Source organism: Podarcis vaucheri, assembly GCF_965113315.1.
Source record: "Podarcis vaucheri genome assembly, chromosome: 13".
NCBI lineage: Eukaryota > Metazoa > Chordata > Lepidosauria > Squamata > Lacertidae > Podarcis > Podarcis vaucheri.
In genome coordinates, this window is record NC_138751.1 from 20,251,244 (window position 1) to 20,269,053 (window position 17,810).

Genomic DNA, 17,810 nt, shown 5'->3' on the forward strand with positions numbered 1-17,810 from the left:
CAGGCATCGGGTTGGCCACCGTGAGAACAGAGTGCCGGACTAGATGCCCCTTTGGTCTGATCCAGCAGAGCTCCAATGTTTGCTTTTGTTCCCAGCTGAAATCGCCCAAATGTCTCAACAATAGCAAATCCTGAAGAATGACACCCTAACCTCGACAGTTCACAACACCCAGCCGCCCCCCCCATGCAATTTAGGATAATACTCATAGCTGTCAACTTACAGATTTGAAAATAAGGGACCAGCAGCCTCGAAAATAAGGGACCTGCAGCCTCACCTGTTCCAGGCACTCCAGTCTTCCTGTCCTCCTGCAGTCTGGTCAAACTCATGCTGGGTAGCTTCGAGAACACCAGAGGTTCAACTGAATAGAATCTGAATCACATGCACCACAAGGCCTATGCAGCCTCAACTTAAGATGGCTCCCTGGCCTGGCTTTGCACTGCAAAGTTTGCAGCAGCACGTGCAACAAAATGGCGTCCAGCATTCAAAAACCCCCTCAGCTTGCATTAACTAGCCACACACAAGGCATGCAAGCTCCACCCCCCCAGTCGTTCTTAGACTTCTTATTGGGTGAGCAACACAGCCAAGCAACTCAGTTGGAGCCTCCCTCCTCCCTGGCCAGCAGGGAGGGAGGGAGAAGAGCTGCTTCCTTTGAAATTTAAGGGACACCCTTCAATAAGGGACAGCAGCGGGACATGGCACTGGAATAAGGGACTGTCCCTTCAAATAAGGGACACTTGACAGCTATGATAATACTTTGCAGCATAAAACAATAGAAATACTTAACTGACCAGTCATGGTGGTTCTGCCGCCGCCTCCCCTAACAAAAGTCCTGCCCCCCTCTAACAAAATTCCTGGCTGCTGCTTCTTTGGCGATCACTTGTAGCCGGGTAAGATTGTCTTCCATAAACACGGTTTTATCAATGAGTCCGTAAGTGACTGTGGAGAGCAATTCTGGATCCACATGTCCTTCCACAGTGGGGCATTGGTTTCCGGGCGGGAGCTGATAATCCAGAGAAGTGTATGCCATAATAATTGTGAGGGTCACAATTATTATGGTGCCACAACCCAGCTGATTTGTCTGCAAGAATCTGAAAGTGCCTACAAAACGTTTCAACGAAACTTCCAGTACAAAATCGTTGAGAAGAAACAAAATGAACGGGGGGGAGAAATACACAGAGGGGGCAGGAAGTAAAACAGAGGCCAGCAAGAGTTAGGTGGCAATTTCACTTGGGGAACAGAAGTATCGAAAGGAGCAGGACAACTGTCGTAAGTAAATGAGGCGAGGGAGCGTGACGCATGCGCAGGTGCGCCTCCCTCTTCCCTCCATTGACAAACGGGAGGGGGCGGGGGAGCCCGAAGGAGGAGGAGGAGCTTAAGTTGGAGGACAGGGGCGGAGCTACAGAGCTCGCGGAGGAGGATCGGCAAGAGAACGCCGAGTTGAGGAGAGGGGAGGGGCTAAGCGGAAGGAGGAGGAAACAGCAGGTCGGCCGCTGGAGGCGCGCGCGGGGGATTGTGGGATTGCGGCGGTGAAGGCAAAAAAAAAAAAAAAACACAGAAAGAAAAAAAAGAAAAGAAAAGAAAGTGAAGAGCGGCTGAAGCGAGCGAAAGAGGCTCCTCTCCCGCGGGCGAAAAAGGAGCAGGAAGGAGGGGGCTCGAGCCCGGTGAGAGCGGTTGACGGAGGGGCGGGGGAGGAAAACGGGGGGGGGAGGCGGAGAGAGAAGGCGGGGGCGGGAGTGTGCTATATATATATAGGTATGTATATACATATATATAAATATATATGTGTCTGTACTGTCTGTGTGTGAGAGAGAAGGGAGCGGTGTGGGAAGGAAGCTGCCGCCATTTTAGAGCTCCCTAAGGGAGACCCTCCCCCTGTTATACTTCACACCCACTCCGTGTTCCCCCTCGCACGCCCATAGTTGATTTTTTAATCCTTTCCTCTGCCCCTCGTATTTCCTCCCGAGGCCCACCTCTTTCTCCGTGTCAGGTAACGAGCCTCCTTCCTTCCCTCCCTCCCTCCTTCCTTCCTTCCCACCCCGCCTCCCTCCCTCCGACTCGGCGGCTTCATCTCTGTCTCCCCCCGTCTCCCCCCGTAGCCTCTTCTTCTCTACACTCCCATCCTCTTAAAAGTCTATTTACTGTCTTTGGAAACAGCAGCAGCGAGACAGTTTATCTGCTATAGTTGCTATTCAAGAGGAGAGAAGGCTCTCTCTCAGCTGCCCCCCAAAAAACATAACAAACACGTTTTGTTGCAACCTGCAAAAGTTCAGGGAAGCCAACCTTTCAAAACCCGTTTGATGGGAACTGGGAACCCAGAAAACTGAAGTGGAAGTGCTTTTCTTTTATAAAAACTTGGAGTCATGTTTGCTAGCTGGTCAGACTGATAAACAGGTGTTTTATCTCCTTCTTGAAAGGTGCAGGCCCTGGTTTTTCTTGCCTTTCTTGAGGACAGAGAATTGTATGCGGCTGGGTTAGTGATTTTTCTAAGGCGTGTTAGTGATGGTGCACAAATGCACACACAGTTTTATTTATTTTGACTTGCTATTCTTTCTTGCTATTCAGGGTTTGATTAGCTTGGAGGGGAAGAATTCAGGGCCCTAGGTATTCAGTCCTCACCCCAGGTGTGCTTTTCTCACAATACCTAACTCCTTCTATCCACTTCTCCCTCGTCACCCCACTAGCTATAAACCATGTCTTTTATTTAATACTGAAACGCCCACAGGTACCATGTTTGTTTATTTCTTCTAATACTATACAAAATAATTGCTACTCTGTACTTCACTCCTCATGATTGCTGACATGAATTAGAAATGCTACATGTTCTTAAATTGCAAACAGAAGCTTCACCCTTGTTATATAACACTCTGTAACCTTCCTGCTGTGTACAGAAGGGTGGTTAAAGTGTGTTAATGGATAAACTTAGTTCTGATAACTGAGTACACATGGACCACTAACGCCTCCCTGCTGACATTGAATGACCCTAAGGGCTATGACCCTAGGTTCCCTTTTACAGAGATGTCCTGGAAAAGCTTGATCTCTCAACCTCTTTCCATCCACAATTGTGTGACTGTTTCGTACTGTTCACTGAGGGCTCCTGATTGTTTCCCCACACTGTATTCCCTTCTTTGCCAAGCTTTTATTTTCCTGGTAAGCTGTAAAAACATGGCTTGTCATTTTTGCTGTGTTTCTGTGGTTTGTACTCTGGTGCTGTGTTTGGTGAGTCAGAGGAATAATGGTTCCACATCTCTCTTGAAGGCAGGAGCTGACCTCTCTGATGGTCTTGGGATTCTGTGACTCCCTTCACAGTAACTTTCATTTTGTGCAGGATAGGGAACTGGCTGTCTTTGAATATGTTTGCTGCCTTAGGTGGGAGTTGCCTCATGTTTTTCAGGTCTGTGGAGAAAATGCATTGTTGGTTTAATTTACTGCATTAACCTTTAGATGGCTTCACCTGGAGATGTGGAGCATGTTAACAAGTTGAAAAAGCAGATGAACTTTATTTTATGTTAAAATACTGGCTGAGTGGCATTTGGGGGATCAAGAAATTTGATTCTGGCTTTCCTTTCACATAGCTGTTTTCCTTGTTGAGCCTTCTGGATATGTGAATCCTGTTTAGAAAGGTTCCCTATTTATTTGGAGGAGAATCCATATATTTTTGGTTACTTTAAATGTGGGCAGGTGCCTACTTCTTGGGACCTTTCTAAACAGGAAACTGGAATGGGCTCCACTTTCTCTTCTGACTTATTTTTGTCTTTTAATTCATGGTCCTTGTCACAGTTTCTGTGGACCTGATATTCTCTTGGTCTCTGTTCATTCTGTCAATAAAATAAATGAAACTATAAAGTGCTGATTCATGAAAGTGAGCTTGCAAGACTGCTGGTGTATTGACCAAGGAAAGACTGCTAAGTGAATTACAGTCATTGCAGCATCATGTGTGTGTGCATCTGTCCATATCCTAAAGTAAATGAAAGACACTCAGCTTGGTTCTGGAATGGGGTGGTTGCTCACTGGGAAATGATGTGAAGTTAGAATTGTGGAGAGAGGAGGAGTTCTACTTGGGTAACTGTAGAAAAGGCCTCATAGTTTATGAATAGTGAATATTGGTTTGAACTGTTGGAGATGCAGCTCAGGCAAGTAAGAACTGGGACAGAATGCTTAAGAACCTACAGCCATTTCCACTGCTACTGTGGCATAACAGGATTAAATAGCAAGGAAATGTGATGGCATTGTTATGTGCTTATCTTACCTTGACTTTTGAGTGGTGGCAGAGAAAAGGATTCTGATCAAATGGCATTTTTGCCATAACCCCACCAGTGGTAGCCCCATCAGTTTCTTAGTCAAGCAAATGCACCAGCTGTCAGAAACTCTGTTACTGAGAACCAATGTGGTGTAGTGGTTAAAGTGTTGGGCTAAGACCTGGGAGAGCACTCAGCCATGAAGCTCACTGGGTGGCAAGTCACTGTCTCTCAGCCTAACTCAGGCATAGGCAAACTTGGCCCTCCAGATGTTTTGGGACTACAGTTCGCATCATCTCTGACCACTGGTTCTGTTAGCTAGGGATGATGGGAGTTGTAGTTCCAAAACCTCTGGAGGGCTTAGTTTGCCTATGCCTGGCCTAACCGATCTCACAGGGTTGTTATGAGGATAAACTGGGAAGATGTATGCCACCATGAGCTTGGGGGGAGTTGGCATATAAATGTAGTTATAATAGTTATTATTATAATAATAAAAATTGCTATTGTAGTAAGTCATTGCAGCAGCGCATAATCCGAAAAGTAGAGATGCTAGTTTAATCTTGTGGCAATATAGAGCTGAAATGGTAAGCAGGTTAAGCATGCGTAGAATCAACTCCAGGTATTGGGGAGACGTGTGACTTTTGCCTACTGTGTTATGTGATGTGCATGCATTGTTGAATCTAGTCTTACAGTACAACCCTGTACATGTTTACTCAGAAGTGAATCTAATTGTGTTCAGTGGTGTTTTCCTGCATGTAGGATTTCAGCATAAATTAGTTGAACTTAGCTGTCCTTGAAATCAGTGGTCAAGTCAGTAATAATTTAAGTTCCACAAAAATAAATAAATGGAACTGAAGTATTGTTAAATTAGCCTGGGTACTACCCATTGGATATAGAGTATAGCCTTTCACATGAATTTGCACATTGTCATTATGTTGGATTTTCTTTTTTGTTAAAATACATATGTTTAACTGACTTAATGATTGCACCTATTTTGGGATACTCCTGAGCTGAAAGTTTGCATTTCTAATGCACAGAACAGGATCACTTAATTGGGAAGTGCATCCAAGGAGTCTGGTGGGGGGTGTTGTGAAGCAAGGGGAACCTTTATAGCTTGTATAGTGTTTGGATCTGACTTCAATTAAAGTTACACTATGAAGTGTTGGGTGAGTAATAATATTTTGCTTTCACCTTGTACCTTGCTCTCATCCTCTGGCTGTTTCCCTACTTTAGGGCAGAGTCTGGAAGGATTGGTCAGGTGTGTATGTATTTGTGTGTTTTGTTTCATTTCTCTGTTTTTATTTGGCTGCTGTCCATTCATGAGATCAAAATATGCAGAAGGTCTATGACAGCGGTGTCCCCTTTCCATTGATCTGTCTGCTATTAAAGGCAAAAGGGGATTCCACCCATCTGTCTCTGTGCCTTGGTTAAACTTGGGAACACGTCAACCTTTTTCTTACTTTACCTGGGGGAGTTCAATATCTCAGAGCTGCTGGTGGTTGTTTTTTAAGCCTACCGCAAGAGATCAAAATCCACAGCTAGGCATGGTTAAATGTAGGAGATGTACAGCTGCAGCTTGTCTTGACAGCTTTGGCAGAAGAGATATAAAGCTAATCCTGCTGCTACAATCAGCACATAAGGAAGTAATTGAAAAAAGCGTTTCTTTTAGTACCTTTTGACAGACAGCCTGGGATTTGAAATCCTTATTTATTTCCCACAGCAGGACTGATCTGGGGCAGGAGTAATGTATACTTCTATGCTCAGTCAGCAGTAGGGACCAAGGCTTGTTGCACACAGGCCAGATATGAGAGATTGTGCCACAGTAAATTAGCTGTTGTTTTGACAAATGCCACCTTTTGCTAAGCTTTGATGGAGTTGTGGTGTAAGGAGGTGCCCATTCAATATACAACCCCCCCCCCCGATCATTGCGAGAAAAGTTCTGTGGATCTCTTTAGGACAGTGGGAATGGGTTGACTTGGGTCTTGTTTATACAATCAATATACCATGGATATTATCCTAGGGTGGTTCTCCTGAGATATATACCCTGCCTACACAAGTAAGGGATCTTGGGTCTTTCAGGAACATACCTTCACTAAATATTTTGGACCACCCATGGGGCACTGCTGTCCTCTGACATTTTTTTTATGGTCACCTTAAAAAGTGATGGATAACTGTGACATGACAAATGTGTGTCATACAGGAGCACTCAATGAGAAGCCACAGTTGTTTTGCTTGGTGGAAAAACAGGGTTTGCCCTGCTTAATTTTGGTATCTTCCCACAATGAAACAACAGTGTAGTTCACTTGTACGATGGTGACCCGCCCTTCACCCTAAGGTCCCAGAGTGGATTACAACATTTATAAAATTAAGAACAACTTAACGACCACAAAAATAAGGTGAGTCCTGAAACTATACTCCTCAAGTGTCAAAAGCCAGGGTATAGAGGTGTATCTTCAGCCATCACTGGAAATTCTGTAATGAAGGTGCCACCTATGTGGGAAGGGAGTTCTACAACTTGGGGCTGCCACAGATGATGCAATTAGCTCTTCCCTGCCAAAGAACCACTGTGCTGTGGCCGCTAGAATTCTTGCTTCTCTGTCTGACTTCTGGCAGCAGTAGCACTACACTTTGTTTCATTGGTGGTGGGAATGCAGTACAGATCTGGCTATAAAGCATGGGTTGTTATGCCTGTGGCCCTCCAGACATTGCTGAAAACAGTCAAATACCCACCAACCCCAGCCAACATGGCCCAATGGTCAAGAACAATAGGAGTTGTAGTCCAACAACATCTGGGTTGCCACAGGTTCCCCAGCCCTGCTGTAAAGGATAGGATTGTAGGAGGAAGGAAGGGAAGGCAGGGATTGAGAGGTGGGCCATTCCGTTTTGCGTTTCATCTAGTTGCCCAAGGTAAAATGGTCAACAGTTTTACTACTATCACTGTTGCCGATACTACTACTGTACTACAAATATAATCATGATATTTATTAGACTGGTCAGTTGCTTGCTACTCCAGTGTCTCCAGCTGATGTACAACACATTAAAAAACTAAATAGAAATGAATAGAGAAATGCATAATGCCATAAAAAACAAAGCAAACAAATACTTAAGAGATGATCCTATTAAATGAGAAACCTCTCTTCAGGTTGCATAAGAATTAGGAATTTGGAAAGAACTTGGAGGATGACTTCAAAATGGGCAATGAAAGAATCTACATAATTTTTAAATGATCAGAAGGCCTTGATGTGTTGAGAATGAGTGTTTGTGCATGTATATGTACAGCCTGTAATTGAACAGATATCAACACTTGCATTTTACCAGAAATATACTGTGCTAAAATGTAATAGCTGAGGTTCTGGAGAGTAAATACTCCAATTGCAAATAATCACAGCAACCCGGGGGAAGCTTAAGAACTGCCTCCATACAACCAGGCAGGGGAATATTTTAAAAATTGGTGTAGAACCAGTTCTCATATTTTGAGGCCACCCACATCCACAAAAGGTTAACATAGGCATGAGTATGCAGTATAAATTTGTGGGCTAGACACTTTAACCTTGTTTCAAAGGCTATCTTGCTTCCTCCTGAGTGTAGTTTTCAGGTTTCTTGATTGCTAGTTAGGGGGCAAGTAATGGTCAATAAATGGGACGCGGGTGGCGCTGTGGGCTAAAGCCTCAGCGCCTAGGGCTTGCCGATCGAAAGGTCGGCGGTTCGAATCCCCGCGGCGGGGTGCGCTCCCGCTGCTCGGTCCCAGCGCCTGCCCACCTAGCAGTTCGAAAGCACCCCCGGGGGCAAGTAGATAAATAGGTACCGCTTACCAGCGGGAAGGTAAACGGCGTTCCGTGTGCGGCTCTGGCTCGCCAGATGCAGCTTGTCACGCTGGCCACGTGACCCGGAAGTGTCTCCGGACAGCGCTGGCCCCTGGCCTATAGATGTGAGATGGGCGCACAAACCCCAGAGTCTGTCAAGACTGGCCCGTTCGGGCAGGGGTACCTTTACCTTTACCTTTAATGGTCAATAAATTTCTGTAGTTAGCTTTCTCAGCACCATTGGTCGTTCCTGACAGCATGCATTGCATAGTATGTGTTGCGTATTCTTGGTTAATTCAGAGGTGACTCCCATCAAGTAGGTGTCTTAGAACAGATCCTAGAGTGCTCCGCACCAGGCCGATGATTTTGTGGAAAATGCACAAGAATTTCTTGGAAGTCTAGTTGATGTGGAAAGGTTTCTCAAAGATAGGAAGTTTGAAAGCTGCTGCTCTAGCACAGGAGTAGCCAGTGTGGTGCTCTTTGAATGTTTCATCAGCCCCAGTCAGTATGGACAATGATAAGAGGTGATGGGGTTTGGAGACATCAGCATCTGGAGGGTACCACATCGACTATCCTCTGCATCTGCCTGGTACTGTGGACAGCTCTGTAGGTGGAAAAGTGGGGCAGAGACCAGACAGGGCTGTCTTAAGCATATCTGGCACCATGGTGCAAAGCTCCCTCTGGCGCCCCCCACCCCCATTTCCCAGAGTTTTATAGGGAGGACGGCGCTGCTGGCAGGGCTGGAGGAGGCGGGCAGAGGCTGGACACGGCACCTCCCAGCTCAGCTGGCTGCTTTGTGCCACGGTGGCCACGGTAGACGGAAGCTCCGGGCACGGCGCTGCTTCATCACACCATGGCAGAGGTGGGCGAGGGCAGCGAGCTGATGCAGGGAGGCGCCGCGTCCAGCCTCCGTCTCTTCCCAGGTGCCCTCCAGAACTTTCTGCAAAGGAAAGTTCTGCCGTGTCAACTTTCTGGAGTTCTTTGAGTGTCAGTAAGCATGTAGACAGGGATAATTTGGTGCCTACATGTTCTGCTTTTGGCTCTCTTGAAAGGATCTAGTTTGCTACTGTTGTCCTGGACCTGGATGGATACCGGGTCTGATACAGCATCGCTTCTCTTATGTCCTCAAGATATATTTTTAGTTAGGCTCTTTATTAAAAAATGGCCCTACTCTTGTTTCCTTCTCACATGGAGCTCCAAATCCAACTTGTCCTTCCCAACCCATCATGCCATCTTGTGTTCACCAGCCCATGCCAACATTCCTTTATAGCTTACTGGTTCTCAGAAGGGATCCCAACATAGAATCATAGAAATGTAGAGTTGGAAGGGAGCCAAAAGGTAATCCAGTCCAAACCCCTGCAATGTCAGAATCTGAAGGAAGCATTTATTCTTACTCATTCACTTATTTTATATATATGTGTCATCACTGCAAATGAAGAAAAGCCTAAAAATGTAAGAGGTAGGTCTACCAAAAGACTTGGAAAACAGAAAGAAATAATTTGTGTTTGCTTCCTTTTGTCCAGGAGGTAGGGCATGTCTCTGTAACCTTAATTACTTTTCTTCCCCCTGCCCCACATACAGAAATTGCACTTCTCTTTTCACTGTTGCTGTGAGACACTCCAATTATTGCCAAACCCAGTACTCGACAATCTGAATCAGAAAATCTAACCTGGATCTCTCCCCTACTCACCTAGTCATAAATTTAGAATGTGGAATTCAGGTTTTCTGATTATGGAATTTGGCAAGCGTGTTGAGTTTTTATCGTTTTTTTAAGGCAGTTTGTGGTCTTGGGCCTAGTGCTGTATACATATTTCAACATGCTTGTGCATGCATACAGTTTGAGTAAGAGTGTGTGGCATAGCCGGACTGAAACGGATAGGGTGTGCTGGGGAGGACACACTGTAAAAAAAGCACTGCAGCATTTCAGAGTTCCTGATTGACAATGGCTATACAGTTGTACCTTGGAAGTCAAACGGAATCCGTTCCGGAAGTCCATTTGACTTCCAAAACATTTCCGAAACCAAAGCGCGGCTTCAGATTGGCTGCAGGAAGCTCCTGCAGCCAATCGGAGGCCACACTGGATGTTTGGCTTCCAAAAATTGTTCAAAAACCAAAACACTCACTTCCAGGAGTTGATTTGTTTGGGAGCCAAGGTGTTTGAGATCCAAGGTACGACTGTAGTGGCATGATAAAGCTGTCTTGGGTCTCCTGCGTGGGTGTTCAATGCAGTCTTTCAAAAACACACCCATCCCCTCTCTCAGCAAGTTTCCCATTGACTCTGGGTATCCTTCCCTCTAGGAAAGCCTTAACTATATCTGCTGGGGGGCAAGAATTTCTGCTGGGGGTGGCTATATCTATCACACTCCAGAGTGTAGGTTCTCTGGAGCTGACAGGCGTTTGTTCATACTGAAGTTCATTAATCAAGAATAGGTAATAGAGTGGGTTTAAGAAGGGTAATGTAATAACAGGTGGGTGGGGTTCAACCAGGGATTGAGGGTCATCTCTCGGCTAGTGAACGATGATGAGCAAAATAGTCTCCATGACTGTGGAAATGATCTGAGGTATATGTGAGGTGACTGCTAGTAGAGAGCAAGACCTCTTGATCCTAGTAGAGGAAGCACATGGCCTAATGCTTTGCCAATAGTGAAACTGGAGGCTTGTAAAAGAGACCACCTTTTGCTATACTGTGACACGGGTCATGTGTGTTGAAAAATGTTGCCCTGCATACTTTTAACAGGCAGTCCTTCCCAACCTTACTTTTTTGTCAGTATTTAAATTCTGCCTTGTTTGCAAATGCCTCAGTAAGGCTAACAAAATAAAGATAAAGCATAGTAACAGAAGTGGAAGATTAGAGAAAGATAATAATAAAAGCAATAATTCATTTAAAACAGTCAAGCAACCAAAGGAGGCTCAATTATCTTAAACAGCAATCAAATACAATTAAAAGCCTGGGAGAATAGGGTGGACTTCGCTTGGCCCCTAAGAGGTGGTAAAGAAGGAGCTAGGTGAATATTCTTAGGGAGGGAGTTCCATAATTTGCTACTGAGAAGGCCTTCTTTCAGTTGCCACATTGTGTGGCATGATTGGGCCAGCTTACTCTTTCATAACCAGTGGAGTTCTGCCTATTTGAAATATTCTTGGTTCTCATAAGTTTTTACTTCCCTCTCAATCCATTAGTAGAGAGTAGTCTCTGCATGCACAGGTTATCCCTTTTGGCTCCTTTAGGCTGAATACTTTCTTTAGTATTTGCCCTTCCTCCCATTTCCCCTGAAGTTCTGGTCAGCATCTCCTGTGTCTTTTAAATCACAGGCCCAAGCTGTAATCCAGGGCTGTGGGATCTCTGGCCCACCAGACAACAACACACACACCCCACCTGCCCCATCAGCTCCAGGCAGCATGACCAATGATCAGAGATGATGGGAGTGATCTGGAGAACCACGTATTCCCCACTTGTGCTCTAGCCCTCTATCCATGGTTAGGCATTAGACACTGGCTAAGCCTTGCAATTTGCCCAACTCTGTGTTGTCTTTTTCAATTTCCTAGCACACCTATCTACTGTCCCTATTCATTCTGCGCAAGCCCTAATTCTTGGCATGCTTTAGCGATGATCATTAACTGCTTGTGACACCGTGGCTGATGCTTGCTTGAGTTTCTGGTGAATTTGAGACCCAACACAAGCCTCTCTTCCACCTCAGCTGAACCCTGATGACTCTGCTTCTATGGCCATTCAAGCTGGCTTTTTAGCCTGCCACTTACAAAGGTTTACAAAGGGCTCATTAAGGAATTGTGACCAGTTGGCCAAGCGTTAGTGGAGTTGTGCAAGTGACCTTGGCTGATCCCGCTAACTGAGGGTGGGGCCAGAAAATCATCTAGGCTGAACTCTGGCGCTATGAGCAAGTTTGAGAATGAGAAAGTAAATAAGTGTCCTGGAAATATTAATGCCATTTTTGTGTACATCATAGGGCATGTGCCAGTGCACAAATGAGAAATGCAGGAAACAGTTTTGGAGTATAACGGAAGAAAACAAATTAAGAAATTTGAATCACTGAGCTGTGGGTGTGTATATGTGTAGTGTGAGTGCGCTAAATTAAAACCTGTATAACAAATAGTTCCTTGCTGAAAGCCATAATCTTCTTGTTTCCCATCAGTAAAATAGGGCTCTTTGTCTTCTGGTATTCATATAACCTGATTTTGGTAGCGATTCCTGGCAATTTCAGCCTTTTTATTTTAATAAAGCGGTTTCTAGTCCTAATGGCCAGGGAAGACTTTTGACAACACGCAGGGGATGTGATCCTCTCTGTTGTTTGGCAGATACTTTATTCCTGTGTGGCTGTGTCCCCTCCCATGGCCTCCAGTCAGATTCCCCCACCCATGCCACTCCTCATACCACTTACTACTGCTCTTCATTTAAAAACAAAATATTAGGTTCAGAATAAAGCATACAAATGGAGCACTGTGAGCTAACTTGGCAAAGAAGTTATTTTTTTAAAAATTGTGTGTGCAACTTACTTTTGATTCTAGTAAGCAAGTAAGTAAATTTTTATTTATACCCCACCCTCCCCAGCCAAGACCGGGCTAACATCAAATACATTAAAACACAATCAAACAATTGATTAAAATTTAGCTTAAAAATTAGAATCAGGATAAAATTAAATGATTGCCCATGAATTACAACCATAGGGGTCGGGAACTTCAAGTATTCATCAGGGCCAGCTATCCAGGTTGGTCCCACATGAGCCAATAAAAGGGCCAAAGAGGTAACTTACAGGGTCCCATAGAGGGGGGGTCAAACTGGGCCCGGATAGAAGGCCAGGCAGAACAACTCCGTCTTACAGTCCCTGCGGAAAGATGTCCCGCAGGGCCCTGGTCTCCTGCGATAGCGTGTTCCACCAGGCTGGGGCCAAAGCCGAAAAGGCCTTGGCCCTGGCTGAGGCCAGTTTAACCTCCTTGAGGCCTGGGACCTCCAAGATATTATTTGCAGACCAAACTACCAGTTGGCATAGTTGTGTACCTGGTATGAGCAGTCCTAACAGCAGCAATCACACTCTTCGGGTGGTTGTACTGATGAGAAGAGAACTATAAGGAATGCCCTTGCCCTGCCTTTTAATGACATAGCCAGGTAGCTAAATCTAAACACATGCTGTAATGTGGTGGTTTTCTTTTTAAAAATGGGAAGTTAGAATGTGGGTTTGACAAATCTCATCACTTGGCCCAGGAACCTGTCATGTGGGGTTAGAATCCCTTTTGATCAAACCCTGAGTTTGCTCCCCAATAAGTTGCCTGGAAAATTAGCAGCAGGTTGTTCTTGGCAACCAAATCTTTAGCCAAGTGTCTTTGATTGAAGTATTGCTACCAAATACCACAAAGACCTGTTTGTTAACTGTAATCTACTTATATCAGTACCATACGGGCCTTCTGCCAAGGTTGGTCTCAAGAAGCAAGTGTATTTTGTGGAATCGCAGCAACCTTCTGGAGAGGAAGAGATGCCACCTTCATTTTTATTAATGGTTTTGTGGTGATTGTAACACGTTTGCAAGTCATCTCAGAAATTATGCATTGCAAGGTCAAATGTAAAATATTTTAAATACCGTATTTTTCGCTCTATAACACGCAGATTTTTTCTCCTAAAAAGGAAGGGGAAATGTCTGTGCGTGTTATGCAGCGAATGTGTGGTCCCTGGAGCCGAAAAATAAGGCAAAAATCAAACCGCGCTTCAGGGAGAAGGGAGCTCCGTGAGACAGGAAGCTGTTGCTTTCCTGCATTCTGCCTCAGGGTCTTACTGCCCACCCCGCTCTGTTTCGTTGCTGTGTTTGCTCAAACGGAACAAAGAGCAGGGAAAGCCCCTCCCCTCCAGGCAAGTAGAGAGGAAAGCAGAGCGTCGTTCTATCCTGTCCCTGCTCCGGAGGGAACAATGTTTGTGAAGGGAAGAGAGATTACAGGTTCGGCTTAAAATTCTGATTTGACTTCCTGCTTTTTGTTTTTGGAGACACACAGCATTCAAATATGCTTTCTTCCATTTAAAAGGATGAAATCCTTAAACAGTGGCTGGCTTGTGTGGGTGGGTGGGGGGAAACTTTTGCCTTCCTTTCCTCACGTTATAGCCCTCTCCTGCATTCTTAGCCTTCTGTGTTTTTCCTTCCCTCCCCACTTAAAATGTGGTTACAAAGCATGGATCCACATGGATCCTCAGGATCTTTGCATTGGGTCACCCCAAATTCACCATCAGAGCACACAGCATGTCCATGGCTACAGCCTGCCCCCCCAAAATCACACACCCATTGTTGCCTGGGGCTGCAATGGTGCAAAAACGTGGTTACAAAGCATGGATCCACATGGATCCTCAGGATCTTTGCATTGGGTCAGCCAAAATTCACCATCAGAGCACATAGCATGTCCATGGCTACAGCCTGCCCCCCCAAAAAAAAATCACGCACCCACTGTTGCCTGGGGCTGCAATGGTGCAAAAACGTGGTTACAAAGCATGGATCCACAGGGATTCTCAGGATTTTTGCATTGGGTCACCCCAAATTCACCATCAGATCACATGTCTGTGGCCACAGCACGAAGCACAAAAATGATACGTCCACTGTTTCATTCAGAATATTTTTTCCCTTGTTTTCCTCCTCTAAAAACGATGTGCGTGTTATGGTCAGGTGCGTGTTATAGAGCGAAAAATACGGTAGCCAGTTTTCTCTTACCTTGATATTGGTAAGCTGAATAAGGACAGGGATGAATTGTGGACATATAAACATCTTTAGGCAAGTGTCATTATCTGTTTAATTATCACCAGAAGCTCAAAAAAAAGCAGGGATATGAAAATGCCTCTCAAGAATTGTTCCTCCTGTTGAAATCTAGTCCTTAATGTTTATCTTTACGAACTCTCTAGCCTGTTACCCTGCAAAAAAATGTAGCACTTGGAACAGGGGCATGAATGTGGAGTGACTGAGCCTTTATTTAGAATCATACAGAGCACAGCTTAGGTATTACTTAACTGAAAAATGCCAGTAGAACAAACAGTGCTTCTGTGCCACTACGGGAGAAGACTTTGTGTCGTAGTTCACCGCATTTTTCTTTGTTGTCAGAACCAAAGTGGGGGGGGGGGGATAATTTTTAACCTGTTCCAAGGCACGTCCAATTTCAAGGATCAAGTTAAAATCGTATTTCTGTTGTTCAACCAAGCTGAAGTTCTGACAGAGCTGCACATATTTGCAGTGGCCACTCAGAACTTGGGGGTGGGGGGGTGGGGTGGGATTGCTGTGGTTTTAATCTGGTAAACTGTGGTATGATATACAAAGAATAGTTTATACCATTCTTATAAATTTGAAAGGGAAAGCTTCTTGATTCAGTATTCTGAATTCTGCAGCTCTGGCCCTGAACCACATGCAACTTGCTCATATACCCCACAACAGTTAGGCCTGAAAACAGTCTCTCCCATCAGTTCCAACGGAAAGCTGTTTTCAAGCCTAATTGCAATATATGTGGGAGTTACATCTAGGGAGGGAAGGAACAACCCTTCCTGTGTGCTGAGTCCCATTAGCTCCAGCAGGAGACTGTTTTCAGACCTAAGTACCAAATCAGGAAGTGATCTTCAAAACTTTTTTGGGGGGGTTGAGAATGTTGGGGTGCCCCCTCCCTGAGTATTTTGCATTGGCCCTGCCCATCACTGGCCCCTGGAAGGCTAGCTATGAGGGGGATAGTTCCCCACCCCTGTTGTAAAAGGTACACATACTGTTCCTTATCTTACTGCTGCTGATTTGTTTTATTATACTGATAAGTTAAATAGTATTTTGCAGTCATCATGGTTAAGAGATTTTTATTTAAAAGACCACCATTACTAAAATAAAACAAAATGTCCAGGGTTGTATAAAAAAAGCGTAGAGACATTGAAAGATAAGGATCAGTTTTTGAAATAAAGCTTTAATAGTCAGCGAAAACAAAACAAAAAAACCACCACCCCAAAATCTCTTTGGATACAGCCTTGGAATCGACTTGTTCCAGTCCACCAAGAAGATGGCTGTTAGCTTGTTTTAATTTGAAATCTGGTAAAGTTACTGGGATGGCTGTCTCAAGAGTTCCATTCCTCTTTTATTGGTCTCTCACAAAAAGGTACAGTTGCTGAATCTAACCTTGCATGCCTGACCTGACTTGGTTTCTCAAGGTTTGGCACAGCTACTACAGGTATAGAGCCAGTTATTCCTTAATCTTGCAGCACTGTCTGGTTCTTGCTACTCTATTCCTGAGCATGACAAGCTGAAGTGTGTTTCCATACCCTGAGGGTGGGATTGTTTTTCCATTTTTCAGCACGAGCAGATGCAGGATTAAATGGACTGCTTCAGGGAGATTTTAAAACCAGAAAACAAAATGCAGAAAAGAACTGAATTTCTTCCCTGTATTGGTTACGAACTTTCAATGTTTGTGTGTGGAGGGGGGGATAAGCCCTTCCTCCCATCACTTCCCATTACATTATGTCATAATCTAAACAAAGTACGGTAGATAGTGGGTTGGATCCAGACTGCTAGTTGCAGCTGGATCCCATTGAGGTCAGTAGGAACCAAGGTACACATGGCTATTTTTTTCACATTGATTCAAATGGAACTTTAGTATGACTTGCTTTAGTTGGGATACAGCCCCATGGTAAAGCAGTAGTCTAAGTAAGAGCACAGGTTTACAAGTTCATAATAATGTTGGCCAATACACCGTCTCACATATATTTCAGGCTACTGATTTGCCATGAACTATAAAAATGTTGGTTGCAAGGAAAAAGTATAGGTATATAAGGAGAATTCCTCGACTCCAAGATCCAGGTTTGGAGTAGGTATTTTTGGTGAAAGAACCCCAGCTGAGATTTAAAATCACAAAATATGCAGCAGCAAAGCATGGAAATATAGCCTGTTAGACCTTTAAAATATGATCTTGTGTGTTCCAAAACTTCCCTCTTCCCCAGCATAGAAAAAGACCACACATTTGGTAAGTTAAAAATTGTTTACTTACAAATTCTCTAAAGGACAGATTAATGTGCTTCTCCATACAGCATTCAGAAAAATTACACTGACTGTAAAGCTTGATTTCATTCCAAAGTGGTTAAAGTTCCTTAATTATTGGTATAGTAACTCAAAAGTGGTTTGTTAGAGCCATGCGGTCTAAACTGGAACAACCAGCTCAGACCTCATATGCTGAGTTCAGCAGTTGGACTGAAGGGGAGCAAAGGCTTGATTACCTAGTTCCTCCCAAGGTGAGCTAAGCCTGACAGGCCAGCTTACTCTATGGCCAATCCCTTCATGCATGAATTAGACTTAAGCATGTTGGTTATATAGGGCTGTGCTATCTCTGGTATTGGAAGACATTTCTCTGCTGCCAGTCTTAGTAGATAGTAGTGGGCTGGAAGACATTGCTATATATCCTTATATATTCCAGCATGGTTCTGAATTCCTTATTGGCTTTTGCTTTGTCCTCTCAGCATTCAGCTATGGTTCAGCTTCCTTAACTATGGTTTGTCAAGATGTCTGAATTCAGTAAGAAGCATGGGTCATGTACACCTAATTCCTATTCTTAATAGCTGGCTTCTGATATTGGGATTTCTGAGGTGTAATGACTGAATGGCCAAATCGTTCCATATGAGCTTTGTATTTACATGGTCCCCTTTTCCCTTCACTACCCCCCATCACATGTGTGGGTTCTTTCCCTGACTACTTGGTTCATGCAAACTGTAGCTTGCAAAACATTTCCACTGAATGGGCAAACTATGGTTCACCACCTTCAAACTACAAATATG

The 17,810-nt window shown here is 44.5% G+C and overlaps 1 protein-coding gene across 9 annotated transcripts in view; it reads left to right on the forward strand.

The window, feature by feature from the left end:
- Positions 1 to 1,512: 1,512 nt before the first annotated feature.
- The window catches only part of PPP6R1 (protein phosphatase 6 regulatory subunit 1), a gene marked incomplete at its 3' end in the record, with an annotated part of 49,862 nt that continues 33,564 nt past the window's right edge, over positions 1,513 to 17,810 (forward strand). For 6 of the 9 annotated variants that reach the window (XM_082196919.1, XM_082196918.1, XM_082196922.1 and 3 more), the window contains exon 1: positions 1,538 to 1,661. Of the gene's footprint in view, positions 1,662 to 1,887; positions 1,988 to 17,810 lie in introns of those variants that run through there. The other 3 variants (XM_082196924.1, XM_082196925.1, XM_082196917.1) reach the window with 2 other exon arrangements.